The sequence below is a fragment of the Puma concolor genome, chromosome D1 (genome assembly GCF_028749965.1).
Source record: "Puma concolor isolate L17-30 chromosome D1, mPumCon1.1.hap2, whole genome shotgun sequence".
Classification (NCBI taxonomy): Eukaryota; Metazoa; Chordata; class Mammalia; order Carnivora; family Felidae; genus Puma; species Puma concolor.
Window position 1 is genome coordinate 105,876,772 of NC_141676.1, and position 21,073 is coordinate 105,897,844.

Consider the following 21,073-nt stretch of genomic DNA (forward strand, 5'->3'; position numbering starts at 1 on the left):
GAGAAACAGTTTCATACATGCATGTCTAAGTTTTAGGAATAAAATGACACCAAGGGTAATCATAAGGACTTCAGGGCAGGAACTGTTTCTGTGCTGTTCACCAAGGTTATATTATGGGTGCAGTATCGAGCCAAGCACATAGCAGGTGGTCAAGCAGTAGCTTTGAGTGGATGAAAGAAAATGGCCCAACTATGGTAGAGTGAGGTTCCTGTGACCTCAAATACCCCAATTTTCTGGCTCTTATGCTTCCTCCTTCCTCACACAGTGAAGCCGAGGACAAATCAGCTGTGTACTTGGAACAGAGCAGCAATGGGAATAGACATTTTGTTTTCCCTTTCCTTATCAGTTGGTAAGCCATTATTTCCTTAAACATGCCTTTACAAATGGAGAATTATTCTAGCTGCTAAATTCATCCCTGAATGCCATATCATATAAAAACAATTACTCCTGTATGGTTCAATATTCTTAACTCTTTACACAGTTTATGGCCACTGAAGTGTCCTCTAGGTGTTTAAAAAAAGTCTTAAAAACGCACTTAGAGCAAAAGCAACACTCACTTGGTTATTTATTTATTAGCGGGTTTTTTTCTTTCCATTAGCAATGCCTGACATTCCATGTCTTGAGATGAATTCACAAGAGCAACAAAGATCCTATTTCTTAAAAACTTAAGGAAAATGGGCTATGAAAAAACTTGTCCCCATTTGTTAGGGCTTATTAAGGATGCTGAGAACCTTCTGATGGTACTTTAGGGGAGAGAAACATGTAGTACTTAAGAGAAGTGGCTTTGGAATTGGACTGCAACTTACACTGAGCTCTGCCCCTTACCAGTCATTGGAACTTGGGCAAGTTATGCAAGGTCTCAAAGCTTTAGGTAAGTCACTCCTGGGAAGTTTAGACTATTAAATGAGATTATAGGAGTTTAGCACAGGGTCTGGCACTTATTAACCACACAATTTATCTTAGCTATTTTATCATTACCATCTTTACTTTGATTCACTGACATGAGGAAACTAGAACAAAGCACCATAACATACCTCTTTTCTTGATATCAGCAATGTCTGGACACAGATGTGGTGAGATTGTTAAGGAATTTCCTTGTGCCAGGTGTTAGGTTTTCAAAAACCAAAGTCACAGACCCAGGCACCTCTGTAAACACACATGAAAAAGATTCGGAGTAAAATCATCTCCAGGGAGCACAGTTTCATTGACAGCAATCTAAATGATACCTTAGGGTTTGGAAAAGAAGTTTAGGTTTCTCCTGGGGAATGTGAAAACAGGGACACAGAAAAACTTGGGCTACACTGGTTTCTTTCTGCAACTGCTATTTGAAATTCACTAACGACCAGCTCAGATGTGCAGCAGGGTTTACAAAGAATGAGCTCCTGACTTCCTCCTTAATCTGCTGAGGGGCTGTGGGCTTTCGAAATCATTTTGAAAGGAGACACAAATTTAGGCCAGAACTTATTGGCTGACTGATGAACCTCCCGTAAATCTTCAAGCAAACAGAAGCTGATTTTGAATCCATTCAGAAAACATTCTTCATTTGATCCCCCTAAAACCTAAGTTATTTCAATATAATTCAATCGAAGTGAGGCAGCTGTCCCAGAAATCAGAAAAAGCCTCCTTGTTTCATGTTGGCTTAGTTGTTCTTCTGCTAAAGAAATGAACTTGAGACTGCGGACACCACATCCTGAGCCCCACTCGGGGACTTTACACAGGACAGCTAGGGCAGCATGGCTCCCAGACTGTGCTTTGGAGCCAAGCTTTGGAGCCAAGACGAAGAATCTGAACTAACCAATAAAACAAAGGGTTGGAAGCAGGGGAGGGGACGGTGCTGACTTCTTTCTAGGGCAGAACATGGAGGGACGTGACCTCAGGAATATCAGGCCATTAAGATGAGGCTTCGGGGGACACTTGGGTGGCTCAGTCGGTTAAGCGTCCAACTTCAGCTCAGGTCATGATCTCATGGTTTGTGAGCTTGAGCCCCGTGTCAGTTTCTGTGCTGACACCTCAAAGCCTGGAGCCTGCTTTGGATTCTGGGTCTCCCTCTCTCTCTGCCCCTCCCCCACTCATGATCTGTCTCTGTCTCAAAAATAAACAAACATTAAAAAAATACCCCAGAAAATGAGGCTTCAGAAACTGCCCAGGAAGTTGCACAAGGGAGGTGACCTTTAAGAAAATGACAGGACTATCTCAATTAGATGCTCTTCTTCCGCACAATTACTGCTAAACCTGTATTAGATCCTCGTTCCCTGCATATGAGAAGCTGCTCCTGCGACAGGGCGGACAACAGCCAAGGGGAAAATGACCATCCTTAGGTGAGCCTGAAGAGTCTAAGTGATGGACAGTGAGGGCATAAGAAGGGGGAGTGGCGTGAATAGGTAGCGGGGGCATTGTGGCTGGAGTGGGGAAGAGAGAAGGCCAGCTTCCTAGAAATGTGAGCAGTAACAGGGCCAAGAGAGAGCTTTCTTAGCCCAGCAGACAAGCTTGGAACATGCCCCCATTTTCAGGTCTTTGTGTGGCTCCTAATCACACTGAACTCAAGTCTGCAGTGTAGATACAGATTGCTGGAGGCTACTGTTTTTCCCAGATGTTGTTCCACTGAATAACAGTGCTCAGGTCCATAAGAGAATGTGTTCTAGAATGCTTATTATAATAATGTTTATAACAGGAGGGAGTTGGGCGGGCGGGTGGGGGGCAGGCATCGCTACTAGGAATGATTGCTCTGGATTACCATAGAGCGCTAAGAAGAAGCGGGCCGGAGGAACAGAGACGTGGTTAGCTCCAGAAGTCAGTCGTACTGTTGAGTAAAAAAGGCAGGAAACAGAACGAAAATGCCTTTTATGTACACCGAAAACATGCAGGAGAAACATCACAACATTCTTCCCGAGGGGACCTTAGAGCCAATCAAGATCCCTCTGTGGGGAGTGGGGGATGAGAGCGAGGGTTCAGGAAGGAGAGGCAAATAATCTCTCAGGGAAGGAGGGGAGAGCCTTGCATGGTCTCCTCATGACGACTTGCTGCATACTTAACAGAAGGACTGACTCAGATCTGCACCTAATTAAACAGACCAAAGCAGGGAGTGAGAGGGAGCCAGCCGGGCTGAGGGCTGGGCAGATGCCCCAGGCAAGACCGGTGGCTGTGGAAAGGCCTCTCTTTAGGCCTAGGGCTGCCCGGAAATAGAGCCAGTTTGACTGTCTCACCAAGAGGAATGGGGAAAGGGACAGGAGGTGAAGTCAGAGTGAGAGAGGAAGGTGCATGGCCTCCCTGGGCCAGGGCAAGAGACTCAGATTTTACTGAAAGAATGGGGCGCCTGGGTGGCGCAGTCGGTTAAGCGTCCGACTTCAGCCAGGTCACGATCTCGCGGTCCATGAGTTCGAGCCCCGCGTCAGGCTCTGGGCTGATGGCTCGGAGCCTGGAGCCTGTTTCCGATTCTGTGTCTCCCTCTCTCTCTGCCCCTCCCCCGTTCATGTTCTGTCTCTCTCTGTCCCAAAAATAAATAAACGTTGAAAAAAAAAATTAAAAAAAAAAAAAAAAAGAAAGTGCAATGGGAGGCCACTAAAACATTTTAAGCCAAGGGGTGGCATGCCTTCGTTGACATTTCCAACAGATCATGGTGTCTGCTAAACAGAAGGGAGCAAGAATAAAACCGTTGATGAGGCACTGCAGCAGCCCCAGTGAGACTCGCTGGGGACCTGGACCAAGGCGGCCGCACATGTGAGGGGAAGTATTGGGACACACTGCACACAAGCACAACCATGCCTCCACACAAGGCAGACAAGAAGAGTCAGGTCCTTACAGGGCTCACATTCCTACTTTTCCACAGGGAATATAATCCAGGGTTTCTTCTCTGTTGGGCTTCTGCTGGAAAAACATGAACGCCCAGGATGCCATGGGCTTCCCCCAGCCCCACCCCCTCTGCCAGGCGCTCTGAGCTTGGTGTGCTCACAGGTGTTTGCCTCCTAGTTCCGGACTTTCCCCAACAATGGAGTCACATGGTTCTCCCTGACTATGTCTATGGTCAGGACTCACAAGAGTGGGACTCTGCAGGTTGGCGGCCTGAATGTGATTCACAGCTCTGCCGTGCATTTACTAGCTGTGTGACCCTGGACAAGTTCCTTTGTGTCTCTGTGACTCAGTTTCTTACGCGTAAAATACAGATAATGATAGGACCTATTTCATACTTCGTTAATACGTATAAGACACCGGGAACAGCGCCTGGCATCAATACGTGTTCTATTAGAGTGTGCCACCATTGAGTACTGTAATTATTACTAGTGGAGGGTGCCAGCTGCTTTCCCTGCTCCTGCGCCCAGTGACCGCAGCTCTTCCAGCAGAATGTTTTCTGGGAAGTGTGAGCCTGGGATCCTGTTGTCCTGCCTCCCCCCTGCACCCTACCTATGCTCTGAACAACCAACTTGCTAAAAACTGAGGTCATTTTTTGACAAACTCCAAGTTACCTGTATAGCCCAGTGCTTTCCCCAGGAAACAAAAAGTGCTTATCGTAAACGAGACTGAGATTTCTAAAACTTTTCTGAAGTTATAAGGAATGTGTCATCTGCCCCTTCCAAGTATATTTTTATCCTTCTCAGAAGACAGCTCAAGAAAAGCAGGCTTAATACTAATGTACAGTGGTATATTGCACGTCGCTGCTCAGGCCACCGGATACATTTACATAGGCTTTCCAAGGGGTGGCCACGGTTTCAGCCCAAGAAGCACCCTACTTCACATTTACCAGGTACGACAGTCATTTATTACGCTTCTTTATCCCTCTCCTATTATTTTCCACCCAAGCTGATGCTTCCTGGCTGGACTCCCTGTGATTCGAGACAATCTCATTAAAGCACTCACAATAGGTTTGAATGACCTGTAGAATGAACCTTGGCCTCTCTCATTTATTTGCATTTTAAAAGGAAGTTTTTAATTTGAATAGACTTCCAATTTGTTGATTTGAGAGTGAAAAAAAAAATGCACTTTCCAAATATCTCTGAAATAGGGCTGGGCTAGACCTCCCAGTACCATCTGGCATTCCAACCAGTACCTCTGCCCTCCCTCCAGCCCAGCACCTGCCGTGTCCCCTGAAGACTTCAAGCCCACACAAGGCCTGTACTGGATACTATCTGTGGTGGCCCCATATCCTCTTCGTCCACCTACTTCTCTAGCGATGTGATCTGCCAGGGCCTTGCCTTAGTTCCACACGTACCTCTCACTTTCTGCCCAGGCTTCCTGGATTCGGGACACCTGTAGGTGCAGCCTGGGAGGTGAGGGGCATTGGTACCCCAGGGGGCAACCCGTGACCAGTAGAGGATGGAACCTATGGATAAATGCTGTTCTGTCTTTTCCTGGTACCCAGAATCCTGCTGGGACAGAGTCCCTGTGGCCCATAGTTGTATCCAACTCAGAACTCACCTTTGAATCAGCTGCCCTTCCTCCTGTGTTTCTCTCTCCTGGGTTCCCCCCTTCCTGTTTTCTTGGGCCATTTATCAAAAGAGACTCTGCTCTCAGGGCAACTGAGGCTAAAACAGTGCCAAAAGGTCTTTACCTGGCCACCTACTTTTGTGCTGTTCAGGGGAGGATTAATATGGTTACAGACTATGATTTACAAAGTAGAAATTTGTCAGGGTATTTGCAAACAGTTAAGATAAATCCCATTGTTTGAGATTTAATGCAATGAATATTTATTGCAGTTTGCCCAGTGTCAGGTGCACAGCTAGGCCTCCGCCAACAACTCCTCCCAGAGACAGGGAGATCCACCCTAGAAAGGAAAGGTAAGCAGATCTCCAGGGCAGGTAGCCACGCCAGGGCTGAGAGTGTGGATGCCAGAGACAGGGTGCCTATGTTCACTTCCTTATCCATTGCTTTCTAGCAGGGTAAACTGTCTAATCTCACCAAGCCTCAGTTTCTTCCTCCATGAAATGTGGAAACCCTAGGGTCATTATGAAGCCCGAAAGAAATGTATGTGAAGGTGATATGATGCTGCTGACATGTAGCAGGTGCACAACCAATTCTAACTCTGCAGCAAGTTGCTGATTTCCACGGAATGTGTCACTGCCACGAGGGTGGTAGCTGTCAATGAGAGGAGATGGAGAGCAGGCACGTGGGGAGGATGCTATCCCTCTGCCCAGACTGGCTCCAGTTTTAATATGAGGAACATCAAAAGAACAATTCGGCCGAGAAAAAGGTAACCACGACTAATCACTTTTAACAGATGTTAAACTTTTGGCCACTTTCTTATTCAAGCAATTTATATCATGTTCCGTGCTCCTCAAGTATGGCATTATGTTTACACATTTAGATGACTTCTGTAGGATGACAAATGTGTTCTTGAATGTTGGAAATAACTTTAACTAAAAAATTTGCATTCTCATACATTTTGTACCACACTTGGACTAGTTTTGTTTTAACAACACCTCCTTCTCTCTAATTATCCTAGTCAGTCAAAAGTTCCTTCTACCTTCCTTTTACAATATGTGGCTAATTCCAGGGTGTTTTTGGGAAATTTTCTATCAGCCATTTTGTTAGAGATGGTTAAGGAGAAGGGAGGAGCTCCTAAATGGAAGGGTGAAAAGGGATGGATGAGTAGTGGCAGAAAGGGGATTTTGAGGGGACTCAAGCAGGAGACCTGATATGTGCCTAGTGAGAAAGGAGATGTCTATCTGTAGGCTAGTGAAGCCATCTTGGACATGCTCTGTCCTTCCCCCCCATTCTCCTGGACACCTGCACCTGCTACCGGGGGTTTTAAACCACCCCCACCCCCCTTCATGCCCAGCCTTCTGTTCTTCCCTGAAAGGTTTCACATTGCACCAGCAAAACTGGAGGGCAGACGATCTTCCTTTGCTTCTGCTCACTTCCATTTCTGGACTTCTCTCCAACCTACTATTCTCCCCAGGCAACTGTGAAGATATTTTTGGCTAAGGAGGGCATTCCCAGCACTATGCCAGATGAACAGATGGTGGGTGGGCCAGAGGAATGGTGGGTGGTGGGGCTGGCATGAGGGGCATCTGGCGGTGTCCTTCTGGATTACAGAGAACTGGGAATCTTAAGAAGATCCCTTCCTTCCCCAAATCTGATTGGCTTTTTAAAGACTCCCAGTACCTCTGAAATAAACCAGAGAGTCGGTATAAGCAGATGATTCTCCTTCAGACGAATGGTTTGTTGTATCATTTGTAGGTATAAAAAGATTTATTAACTCATAATTTTATCAAGTAGTAATGTGTGAGTAAATGTTTTAATAAGGTCACTAATTCCATTATATTATGTTGTGCTTAACAGCCTTTAAAGGTGAAATAAAATTATCAGCTCTTAGTTACTCTCCTCCAATTTTCTGTAGACTTAACGAGGGGTTTTCTGGAAGCCCACGACTCCCCACCTCCTTCCTATCCCACTACCTCCACAGACCTTTGCTGCATTTAAGACAATATAAAGTGTAGTGCCTCAGAATTAACATTCTGGGGTAAGAAAGATTAAAATTAGAATCCTAGCTCAACCACTTAGTACTTGTTTGACCTTGAAAGAGTTCCTTAACCCAGCTTAGCCTCAGGATGCTCATTTGTAAAATGGGATCATTACTGTACCTCACACAGTTCCCCCTAAAGAATGCATGGGATCACTAATGCATAGACAATACGAACAAAGTGCTTGGAAGGGGGTGTGAGCTAATAAATGTTAGTGACTGTGTTAGTTGTATATTGCTGTGGGACAAATTACCCCAACTCAATCTGCATATAACTAAGTTACATGCCTCTGCTACAAGGTCTCTCAGAAGGCTAGAGTCAAGGCATTGGCCAGCCTACAGTCTCATCTGAAGGTTTGACTGAGGGAGGATCTGCTTCCAAACTCACTTTTGTGGTTATTGGGAAGACTCGTAGCCTATGGGCTGGTGGACTAAGGACCTCAGCTCACCCCGGGCTGCTGGCTGGAGCACCTCTTCAGCTCCTTGTGATGTGGACCTCTTCCTGGTGTGGCTCAGACATGGCAGCTGGCTCCCATCAGAGGGAGCAAGCAAGAAGGCAAGAGAGGGCCCGCAAGACAGAGGACACAGTCTTTTAGTAACCCAACCTCTGAAGTGATATCCCATTACCTTTGCCATATTCTCTTTCTTAGAAACAAGTTATTAGTCTTACACAGCATGTAAGGGCTTGCAGTCCAGGTACTTTTGTTTTTGTGGGTTCCTTCCCTGCTGCTCCCCCACTCCCTGTTTAGTCTAGTATACCCACACTTCTCACACTGTCCAGATATGCCAGAGTCTAAGAGCTCCCAAGTGGTTCTCCTGGGATTCATAATGATGTCTCAGGAGATTTGTGTCATTGAAAAAGGTAATGGTGTCTGTTTTGATTCTTAACTTTTTAGAGAAAACCAACACATAAAATTACTTACCTATTTTCCCTTTCAAATCAGAGCAGGAGGGCCTTTGAGCATGCAGCATGTGGGGTTTAAGAGTCAAAAAAGGTTGGGAGATGTCACCATGCATATTCATGCCTCCATGATTGCATGGCTGATGCCTCTCTGTTCTGCTTGGTGGATTCATACTCAGCCTTCAGTGTCAGACTTAGATGTCACTTTTTTGGGGCAAATATATATTCAAGGCCCTCAGGACTTATCCCTTCTTCCCCATGTCTTCTGTTTCCCTGTATCATTTTGAATAACTCCCTCTTCGAGATCTTCTGTTATAGATAGTGCCTATACAAAGTATTCCACAAGATCCTAGGATTCCATATGGTGATGAGGATGGGTGTGGCAAGGGCTCACTTTCTTAAATGGGTGGTCTTTTCAGTTTGTGTCAGCTTCCCTGTCCACAGCCCTTTCTATGGAGACCTTTTTTTTGCTCTTGGACTTTGTTGCCCAAACCTTCCCTTCCTGTCCTGGAGATGACTCTTGTCTCAAGGGCAGCTCACCTCATTGCAGGAGTGCTGGACCTGCCTTATCAGAGAACATGCCCAAGTTCATAAGCCAGCAGGTGGTGGAGCTGGGATTCAAACCCTGGTGGTCTCACTACATGGCCTTGCTTCTACTCCCCACACTGTACAGTTCCAAACGCTGGGGGAAGGAGAACTCTTTAAAGCACCTTGTTTTAAGTCCTTTGGGTGCTGACAGTCAGGAGCTTCAAAGGCGTGAGAAAAACATGGGATTTTTCCATGCTTCAGAACTGTTTAAAAACCAACACTGAGTCAAAAATGCTTCCCTAAGGAGCATTTGCCAGCAATTCTTACTGTCCCTGTCAATCATTCACAAAATCTCTATTTTTCTTGGCATTTTTGTGCAACAAGACATTTGCTAGTGTGACGTCACTTGGGTTTTTTACCATCAGAAGTGCCCTCACACCTTGGGCTTACTACAGTTGATTGCACATTTGTATCTCAATTATAGATTGTGACTTTCCTGTATATTGAAGACTTTCTCTAATCCAAACAATAACAACAACAACAACACCCAGACAATTCAGAATGGAATTGGACCGCTGTCAGGTTTTTTCTGCCTGGCACAGCCTGCTTCTTTAGGGAATGGTACTTCTCCCATGTCAGGTGATCCTGGTGGGACTATCCTTTGAAGTACCTTAATGTAACCCCTCCTCCCCCCAATACACAAAGACCCATGCTCCATGACCCATGCCCTTCTGTATGTCAACAGTTATAGAAGTGAGCACAAGACCTAAGCAAGGCCAATCAGAATTGCCTGGATTGATAAAAAGAAGTTGGGAAAAAGAAATTCCCTTGTTGTTCAGTTGGGAATAAATAAATCTGTTCCTGGGGAGACTTCTTCCCTGCCGGGTGGAGAGAGCCAGGCTGCTGAAAGAAGCCAACAGGGAAGCAGGTGTGAAGCCAGAGAGAGGGACAGAGACTTCATATACTGATTGAGCTCTTGAATCCAGTGTCTGATGCTAGACCCACCCTGCAATTCCCAGCCATGTATGCCAATACAGTACTTTTTATCCCCCAAACTAGTTATAATTGAGTCTTTATCATTTGACAGCCCAAAGTTGGGTTTTTAAAAATTGTTTAACATTTATTTATTTTGGGGAGACAGAGAGACAGGCAGAGAGAGAGAGAGAGAGAGATAGAATCTGAAGCAGGCTCCAGGCTCTGAGCTGTCAGTGCAGAGCCCGACATGGGGCTTGAACCCACGAACTGCAAGATCATGACCTGAGCTGAAGTCAGATGCCGAACTGACTGAGCCACCCAGGTGCCCCCAAAGTCAAGTTTAAGGTAGAGGTCAGGGATGGCAAATCAGATTCAACTAACATGCAAACAGCAGCAGGTGCCAGATAAAACACAAGGTTTTCCATTACATTTAAATTGCAGAAAACTAACAAATACTATCTTGGTATAATAGTTTTAGTATACATATTTAGTTTAAGCATGTCCCAAACATTACATGGGATATACATATACTTAAAAAGTTGTATTTTTATTTGTTTAATAAATAGCAGTGGTGGTTGCTTGTAACACTGTGTTGAAGATTCTGAGGGCAAGTTTAGCCTCATTGGGAAAAAGTATGATTATTGATTAATGATGTCTGTTCCATGCGTGGAAATAGGGAGAAGTGGCATGGGTACCATGAATATAGCATCCTTGGTTTATCCCAAGTGTTTAAACATGTTTTTTTTCCTGCAGTCTTGGGCAATGCAATGGTGTTTTAATAATAAGTAATAGTAGCCACGATTTACTAAGTCTCTTTAAGAGCCTTACATATGTCATCTAATCGAACCCTCATGACAATATTTTACTGGTTCTTTTTCACAACTGAGACTCAAGATAAGTTAAATTCGCACAGACAGTAAATGGCAAAGCTGGGATTCAAACCTGTGTCTATCTGACATCAAAGCTCATGCTTTTTCCAATTCATCATTCTGCGGCAGGCAAATATTGTCCTAACAACATAGACGCAGAAGTCATCTTAAAATGCTATTTTACAAATTGCTACATAAACACTTATAAATCCAGTTCTTGGCCCAAAATGGTAAACTGTCCTTTCACGACAAAGAGCAGCGCTTCGACAACAAACTAGAGCCTCGTACGAGGCAGTGTTTTGGCAAACAGATTTCAACAGTTGACACCAGAGTAGTGCCAATTGTGAAAAGTGGCTTTAGGCTATAAATGACTATGTACAACCAGCATTATGACAAAGTGGGAGGGGATCTGTTTAACGTGTAGCAGGGGATGGCTAGGTGAGCCCCACATGAAATTTCAAGTTGGCTATTTATGGGGCTGGAAGGCATATGTTCCTTGATTATTTGCATGAGCTGCTCTGTACGAGAGCATTTGTGTTTTGGTAGATGAAGGGGGAAGAAAGTATTTTAGTGTGAATATATGTAGTTTTTTTTTTTTTTAACTTTTCATGTATTCGTTGTTCAATGTTTTTTGAGCTAGGATATAAGATAACGAGATGGTAGACAGGTAACAACGCAGGGGATAGGATGGCATCTAGTCCCTATTTTATCCCTTGGGTACAAAGCAGGAGAGATAGAAGCTGAAGGAAAATGGTGTGATATGGGCATAACCAATGCTACACAGGCCTGGTGGAAAAGAGAGGCATGGCGCCCTGGAAGGCCATGATTTCTGCTGTGCGGGGCTACCCTGCACCTCTCTGGGACCTTGAGGACTGGAAGCTTGGGAATCACTTAGGGAACCAGCACCACTGGCCTGAACATCTTCATCCTCAGGAAAAGTCTAATTAGTCCTTGCAACGGCATGACTTCCTGAAGCCACTGCCTGTGCAGAGAATATTGACTGGGTGGGCCAGCAACAAGTGGCATGTGACAAGCTGACAGAGAAGTCCACGAGGACATGATTCTTAGAAAGGAGGGCTTGAGGCTCATGGGAACAGGATGTCTTAAACTATTTGGGTTAATGAGACATCTTATGTGTCTACACACCAAGAAGGCCTGGGGGACACCAGTTTACAAGCATGAAGACTAACTAGAGAGAAAGGACAGAATAAATAAAAAAAAATTTGGACAAAAATAGAGGCTTTAATAACCTCAACAGACACAAGAGGATCTAAATGCTCGATGAAGGTAATTCCAACCAAAAAAGGAAAGGAGAAATCTAAGAAGGAAAGCATAATTTCCTGTTTTTATCGGATCTTGGGGGGAATAACTGTCCTCATCTTCCTTGCATCTGTTTTGAAACCCATGCCTGACCTTGGTGGTTGTCTCTAATCCCAGGGACAGCTGGGGCTTTGTTACCAAGTATTAGGAATCTCTATCCCATGTCCCTTTCCTTTTGCCCCTTCTCATAGGATGGCTGTCACCTTTGGGGTGTTCTATTTTAAGACTGTGGATCAGAAGGGACCATTAACATTTCTCTGTGATTCCAGGTTATCCCTGGGGTACTTCTATTTTTTTATTCTAACTCTTATGATGGGATGAATATTTCATTGTGCTTGTTGCACAAGAGTCCTTTATCTATATTATTAAGCTCCATTTCCACAAATGCTCTATGTCCCCAAATATGGCTCATATTGGGACCTGCTGGGCCCATGTCCCTTTAGACTTATCAGCTAAGCACAATAAGCATTTCTGTGAAAGAAAAAAGGAAAAACTTAAGTCAGTCAATAGCTCACTACATTTAGAGCAGAACTTGGTTTTTGCAAGCTTGAAAGGACTATTTGCATTTACAACAGCAGGAAAAATTAAGAAGTGGGGCATTTCTCAAGATTTAGAGCCACATCACGAGCAAAACATCAGTTTCCACCAGATACTTTCTGAAAATACCTTACCTTTCTCAACATGACCCACCAGCTTTCTGGAGCTGATGGAATCAAGTACACACTGTGGGTCTGATATTTAAGGTCCTCTGGGCCCACCGTTCAGCCCTCAGCTTCCTTTTATGCCCTTCACAGTTAACATGTCAATCTGTTCAGCATTACTTGAACTTCGCTGTGTCTGAGACTTTTCTGGACCTTTCCTTCCACCTGGGTGGTCAGTCCTCTCTACGCATCAAGGTCCAGTTGAATGCCACTTCTTCCACTGGACCTTTATGATGTCCACAGCAGGAAATTCACCGTTCCTTCCTTGGAATGTCTATAGCACTGCCTCACAAGTGGGTCAGGAACACATGTTTTATGCTCTTTCCCTGCCTACCTTATCTCCCCCCCCCCCCCCCGTAGACTGTAATTTCCATAAACATGAGCCACATCAATGTCTTCTTTGTGTTGCCCCCTGCTCCCCACCTATTCTTCAGTGAAAGAAAGAAAAGAAGAACCATCCTCGTGGATTTGGGGATATTATCGGTCAAGTCCCTTTTGTCTCTGGAAAAGTTAGATCTGGATCACCTGCTGGTGCTACAACGTGACCTCTCCCCACTTTGCACAGGACTTCCTCAGTGGGATGTGAGGGCGTGTGAGCCCCAACCTGTGTCCTTTGTTGAGAGGGGCAGGTTGAACAGATTCAGTACACAGAGGCTACTTTGCAGGGTTCTCAGAGCTGTGAGGGGGTGGAAGGTGACAGGACATCTGCAGCCCCGTTCCTAGATTTGTGGCTCCTGCCTGATTCTTCTGCCTTTGGCCTCCCTCACTTTCCACCCCAGACCTGCTGGCATCACCACCTGCCAGACCATCAGTTCACCTCAATTTAGGACCAGCTCCAACTCAGGGGCAATGGGCGAAGAGCATGGGCTCTAGGTCCTCTTTGTTTCTGCACTGATCCAGGCACTGGCTAATGCAGTCCCTGGAGTCTCAGCTCTGTCCTTTCAGTGATCTGTTACAAGAGGGTGTATCCATGTCCCTTGCCTGTTCCAAGTACCTGTCCTCCTGGCCTACTGGGGACCCCACCCTCTAAAATAATCTGATTCTCTTTCCTCTATCTATCCCCTAGTCCCACTGTCTGGGCCCTCATTACCTCTTATCTAGACTACTGAATACACCAGCCTGATTGTCATTCCTCCATATGGTAAAACCAGACTGTGCCTGTCACTCTCCTGTACCAGCCCCTCAGTATTACCCCATTACCTACTGAAGAAGGTACATATTTCCTGCCATGGCTCACAAAACCTGCAGGAACCTGCCCCTTCCAGTCCTCCAGGATTAATGCCTGCCATTCCTTGCCTGAACTTTAGACTCCAGTGCCCCCCTGCCTCTCCTGTCACTTCTTCCCTGTTTCTCTTATGCTGTCATCTTTGTCTCCATCTATCCTCCCATGCTTAATGCTTCTTAGTTTGGTCAACTGTCATTTTAAAAATTTTTATTCCACTGAAACATTTCCGGATCACAATCAGCCAGGCCAGGTTAGCAGATGCCCCTCTTTTGTGTTCCTTAGTATATCATGATACATGGCTCTGGTAGGCCAACACTTAACACCCCATCTAGAGCAGGGTTCTCCCAATGTCTTGCCGTCTGAGTTACTGCTAAAACATACACATGTCATCCCACATGAACATGCTATGCATCACAGAACACAGTCTTTGCACTGCCAATGCAACGAAGGCAAAAATTCCAACTCTGACTTCTTCCGTACCCCAAACACAAAAGGACCTTATAAAATGTTCTAAGATAAAAGAGTATGCAGGGTGTCAGTGGGTGGCAAATACCATAGATAAAGACATTTCGGATGTTGGAGACCAGCAGTAAGAGTCATGAAAGGCACTATTCAACGGAACTGAAGGAAAGGGAACCAGTAAAGTGGGTGGGCATGAGATACTTTCTGCAGAACTATGTCCCTTAAGCCCAAACCAGAATGCTCCATAACTTGAGCTAACTCCTCTACAGGCATATGTGTTAGCTAGAAGGGAAACCCAAGGGAGGGATAGGACCTTCCTAATATAAACACATTGTTACTATCAGAACACAGATGCAAAAGAAATGGTCTACAGAGCACCTCATGGGCATCAAAACCTTGAGGGATGTGAAGGACAGTGGTCAAGGCTGTACTAAATTCAGAACTAAATGGCTGATCAGCCTTTGACTTCCTTTATACCTCAAGCCAACTGAACCTGAACTTCCCACCCGCTTTTGTGAATGTCTTTTGTAAGACTGGTCTAATACAAGAGACGCAATAAAGTGCTCCTCTCCGATTTACCACTACAGAAGACAACATAGTCTCTTTGGGGCAACTCAAGATTGCCCTCTTCTTAAGAAGGGTGGAGAGTCCCATCCACCACCTTCTTTCCAACACGTCTCTCCCACTGGGGCTTGGAATTCCAACTGACTTATTCACCATCAGTAGGGTACTGGAGATTAAGTTAAATTAGGATTTAATGGGTTCTAAACTGCCCCGCTGTGGATTAGACCACGGCACTAGTTCTTGATTTAAACGGTAAATTGGATCGCCATTTGCCAGGACGGTGATTTGTGCTTTGGCAACCATCGCAGATCCATAAGTAAACTAGTAGATTTCCCTGACACAGTAATCGGCCTTACTGTCTAGAGTCTTCACACATTTTTCTTATAGGTTGAATTAATACAGAGAAGCAGTATGGTTGATGGTTTCATTTGTTGTACCATTAATGAAACATAAAACAGATGTGTGAAACACTGTCTTAGTAATAGAAACTGCATTACAAATTATTTATCTGCAGAAATCATGTCCTGAGTGTAAGGCGGGAACAAATGTAGTTTTTCTCTTGACAGTACTAGGTCAAACTATATTAAAAAACCTATTAAGCATAAAGTCTCCTGCTGCAGTTAAATATAAAACACAATTTGTTCCCTCTGTCCAGCGCGGCATTAAAATCTTGTAAAATCAACAGTACTTTGGACCCACTTGCTTGTGACTTTCCCTTTCTTTTTTCCTGGTCACTTCCCAGGTGATTCATCATCAGAAGAGAAGAGAATGAGGGAAACATATGCACTCTCTCGCATTCTCCCTGTGAAGACCAGACTGGCAATAAAAGGTCCTAGGAAGAGGTGGAGTCCACCAGAAAACCTTGGCAGCTGACTCCCTGGTGCTGAGAGAATGTGTCCATCACCTCGATTTTCATCCTTTAATATGCAAAGGAAAACACTGCGGGCTGAGGTTGAGAGGGAATACAAAACAGCCTTCTAGAGAAAGGCTTGGCAGTACCACAAGGGAGGGGTTGTAAATTGCAATGATTTTCTTGACTTGGATCGTTAGGGAGGCTGGAGAGATCGGGTACTCAGGTTAAGTTATGTTCTTGGGCACGAGCGCTCATCCGCAGCACCTTCCTCAGGAAGGGAGGGTAAAGGAGAAGTGGGAGGGAGGGTGAAAGTGACTCAAGGGGTTCTGCAAACCATACCCTTCTAGCACCTTCCCTCAGTATCCTTAGCGGCTACTCAAAGCATCAGGCGACATCTTAGCAGAAGGGGGTGCAGGGACATTTGCCAGGTGGTCCTCCCAGCTCAACCGTGCATCTTTCCCTGGGCTCATACTCCTAGAATTTGCCTTGAAATTCTACAGTCTGGTGTCATGCATGGTAATTCCTAACAAGCTTGACATGTTCACTTCCCAAACATGGGATCCAAGGGTTCCAGTCTCAGCCTCCAAGGTCCAGAGTGGGCCACCCATGAGCTATTGTGAGGCTCTGCTTGCTAACCTGTGCTCAGGACTGCTCTACTGTGACAGCCTAGGGCCTTGTACATGAATGAGGGGAAGGATTTAAGCTCAGTGCATCGCTACTGCAGCCTAGATGAAGAAGTTCAGGGAAGGCCAGAGCATTTCACCCAAAAGGGGGCGTGAGTAAACAAAGAGATGGTTAGTGCACTTTAGGTATGTTAAAAAAAAAAAAAAAGGATTAAAGTAAGGAAAGAAAGGAGGAAGGGGTGGCAGGGATGGGGGAGAGAGACTGTGTGTTAACCATCTTAAGAATAAAATCTCCTTTTTGATAATGTCTGCCATTCACTCATTATTAGCTTTATTACAAATACTTTCACAGCTAAGTGAGAGCCTACAATGGAGGGTAAGTAACTACTCTGCACCAATTGCCGAAACCCATGTTTCACTATCAACAATAATTAATAATCCAGGCAATGGCACTAGCAATCCCTGTAGCAAAAGTCCTTCTCTTGTTGCCTGGACTTTTCCATACAAGCACAAGAGCACAGGAAAAGAAGCAGAAGAAAGGACAGTGAAGGAATAGCGTCAGGGAGCAGAACAGGACTGGACTGAGGTGTGGAGGCCAAAGCCTGAGCGTCTAGTTGTGCTGTTTCCTCTTGCAAGCTTTAAGATCGCTAGCTACCCACAGGGCCACTGAGGCTATAAGCAAATTCTTTGATATGTATTCGTTCTGGCAATTTAGAGGGTTTAAAAAGTGTTTATTAGTCTCCGTAAGAAAATAAGTTCTGGGACATGAACTCTAAAATCTTTGCTAATGTGTACAGAGAAATAAATCTCACCAAGTGTCACATATGACCTGGGGACAGCAGTGTTTGGGGGGCAGTGGGTCACAGTTGTCATGGGGGGGGGGAGGGGAAGGCAAAAGTGGGCTTGGGAATAAAAGCAAAGCAGATATTTTGATCCAGACAGATTTCTCCTGGGGCTCGACTCGTGGGCGGGTGGTACCTTTCAAGGCTGGATAAAAGATACTCTGGAAAGGCATACACCTTGGAGAAAACCCAGCATGGGTGCTGGGGCAAAGCCGGCTGCTTTCACTGGGGTGGAGGGCACCACTCCCAATCCACAAAGTCATTGAATGTTGAGCAAACGGGAAAGGTAAAGGTTCTTTAGAATCATTAGCCCAGAAGGGAAAGATTGCAGTTTACTGAACCACGAAAGATGGTCTGAAATCACCCTTTCTCACATACTGCTGGTAACCCAACCCAGCAGGTAAGAAGGCAAATCCTCCCTGCATGCAAAATAAAGGCTGAAATATTCCACAGACAGCTGGAAGCTTTTTTTCCCCAACTCTGTGTCTGCTCAACTAGAAACAAGCCTGTTGTCAGTGATGATCCTTTCTATAAAAGCTTCTCCAAAAACTTTCCTTTTTGTTTCTTTGACCTATAATCTTTGAGGAGCTGCTTCGCCCCTTACCACTGTTTTGACAACCTAAGCATCAGCTATAAATGCCAGGAGCCTCACAGAGAGTGAATCCTCTTCTGAAGAGATGTCTGATGGGTCTAAACTTCAGCTCTAAACTGCCAGCTTCTGCTCCCCAGCCGAGGAAAATCGATCCCGTTCCTTTTTCAGGAGCAGTGATGTGAATACTAGGCAGTTTGGGTTTAATGGGGTCCCTGGAGTTTGTGGGAGGAGGAGCTGGTTTTTATTTCCCTGGTACTGGGAGTTCACCAGGCATGGCTAATGGGAGGACAGAATGGGGAAGGAGGCCTCCCTCCTGACCGTGCTCTCCTTTCTACTGTGAGTTCCGGAAAAGTTGAGGATTCAGGGCATGTTGATGAAAGGCTGTGACTGTGAAAACCAGTTGGAAGAAATGCCAGCTGAGGTTTGCAGTCTTGCAGTCACTTGCTAGTGACTCCTGGGCTGAAACTGAGATCCTGCTCCTCCACCAGAGAGGATACCCATCCTAATTCCTCTGCCAATAGAGAAAGTCCCAGTCCTCCAGGGACAAAGTCTGAGTCCTTATCTGCATTGGGTTAACAAATCCCCCAACCTGGCCTGCGTAAGGTCTTGACTTCTCATGGAGGAGCTCCCAGGAGGCAGGGGGTGGTCACAGAGAAGGCTGGAGAGGTTGACCAAGTTTGGAGAACCTCTCAGGCCAAGTGAAGGAATTGAAACTTTATCCCACAGCACATGGAAAGCCACTCAAGAGCTCTGAACTGGGGAGTACCACAGTCAGACTGGCATTTTAGGTAGAACGTTGTAGCCACTGAGTAAGGCTGGATTTGAAAGGGACAAGGCAGGGACAGGGCGATCAGGTATGGATGTCTATTAATAGTTCACAGGAAAGCCTCAGGACTCAGGGATGTCTAACCACCCATTAGGCACTTCCATTTCAGTTTCCCACAACCAAAGAAAACCTATCCTCTTACTGTAAAATTAGGCTCCTCCTAACTTTCCTTTCTTGGTGAATACTTGCCCAATCACCCTACTCAGAAACATGGTAACCGGCCAAGGTATCCTTCATTCCCTCCTTCTCCATATTCTGTCACTGTATCCTATCCATTTTAGCTGCTATCTCAAGTCTTCCTCTCCAGTCTGCTGCTAAAATCATTATTCAAGTTTGGGTCCCCCACCCTGAACTTTGGCAGTAGCCTCCTGAGTTGGGAGGTAGTTGTCCTTGGAAGATCTGCTCTTTGCAAAAGGGCAAAGAAATGAGCAATGTGCATGTGCGGTTGCAGATACAAGGTCCGAAATAAAAAGTCTTATCTGAAAGTCACAGGCTAGGTTAGGTGCCCATTCCCTGGTATCATGGCATTTTCCATGTTTTGTTGACACTCTCTGGTTACATATCTGTCATTCCCTCTAAGTCAGGGGTCAGCAAACCATGGACCAGAGATGGCCTGTGACTTCTTTTTGTAAAGAAACTGTGCATTGTAATTCATATATTATCTACAGCTGTGTTTTGTGAATAGTTAGAAACTACGTGGCCCACAGTGCCTAAAATATTTCCTACCTGGCCCTTTCAAGAAAAAGTTGTGCAACCTCTGTTCTAGATCATAAACTTGTCAAGGGTGAGGAACTGTGTTAATGTAATTGCTATATCCCTGGGATCTAGCACAGCGCTTGCGACATAAACCTGGCTGTTGTGTCTGTTACATGAGGCGGACAATCCCAGGTGTTGTGACTCAATGGTATTGAGGGTGACAAGTGGCAGCCTGATTTCTTACAGGCATATGAGCAGATGTAGAGGGTACCTTTTTCCCTCCCACATGGTGGTCTCTGTTGTAAATTACTCCATTATTATTATTATTAACAATGCATAATTTCCTTTGCTAGTGGAGTTCTAAACACTCAGACTCATCCTGCCTTTGGGGTGGCCCTTTCTGCAACTGTGCACCCTAACAGTGCACCCTATCCTTTAGCTAATGGCTGTGGGTCCTGGCTGCTGTCAGTCCCAAACACGGAGACCAGGTTATAGATTCCTATGAAGTGCTGGCACTCCTGCTACATTTTTGTAATTGTACCGCTTTCAGTAAGTTTTGATGGTTGAGTCCAATGATTTGGGGAGAAAGACAGTGGATTTCTAGAAGCAAAGCATGACGCCCTGACTGGTCTGCTGGTCACACCATGTCTTGTCTCTATGTACCAGTATCGATCACTGCTCCATTCTATGTGTCCAGATCTGTGCCTGACGCGTGATGGGTGCTCCACAAATATTTGCTCATGGAAACTCACTTGAACTGTTTTATATCATCTCTTTTGCCATCCTGCGAGCTGGGTCGTGCTCTCCTCCATTTTACAGATGAGTGAGCTGGACCGGGTAGTCTCTGCCACATAGCTGGTCAGTGTCACCGACAAGATTTAAGTCCAGATCTTTTTGACTTAGAAGCCCGTGCTCTGTCCATAACATCAAGACACAGAATGATAGAAGCTGCATTTGGGGCCTGTCATCCCTACCTTCCTTCTTATAGGCTCAGAAACATATAGGAAGACAGATTCCCCAGCTCATCACTTCCCACATTAAATTCCCTATGGTGGGATTTCAGACGCTGAGTTATCAAGAGCCAAGGGTAATTCTTTGCATGAAAACAGTCCAAAGGCCCCTGGGAATTGTGTGTGGCCTGTGCAGATTTTGGCATACTCTCTAAAAATTCCATAGACAGCAACCCCTCTCCCATGCCACTGGAGAGGCTCTCTTGCCCCCTAAGGCTACACCGTGTCCCATTCCAGCACAATGGAAATCAAGCAATTGAGCCGTACACCGGCTTTTCAAAAGGCTCCAGTATAATGTACCGATTGTGTCTTAGGCAACAATAACAAAGGGAAAAACTCCCAGCCAACTTCCTTCACATGACTGGACAGAGAAAACAAGCAAACACACAACAGACTGAGCCTGCCCCAGCTGTCCTCCCTGAGAAGGCAGGTTCTAGAATCACTGCTGGATCCTCTGTGGCATAAATTGGATGAAGATTGGAAACTTCCTGCTACCTAAAGCAGCAAGTGAATCTAATTTGTGATTTTTATTCCCTTCGCTCTGAGCTCTATTTACGGACGAACTTTGGTGTCACATCCATTTCCAAAATATATCATTAAGTAGCAAAACCCACCTCTGCAGGTGAGATTAAA

General features: G+C 45.3%; 1 protein-coding gene across 1 annotated transcript in view; it reads right to left on the reverse strand.

The window, feature by feature from the left end:
- Window positions 1-1,022: 1,022 nt before the first annotated feature.
- Window positions 1,023-21,073, reverse strand: part of PTS (6-pyruvoyltetrahydropterin synthase) — a 681,414-nt gene continuing 661,363 nt past the window's right edge. The window contains exon 16 of the transcript XR_015241350.1: window positions 1,023-1,146. The gene's annotated coding sequence lies outside the window, so the exon portion shown is untranslated. The remainder of the gene's footprint in view (window positions 1,147-21,073) is intronic.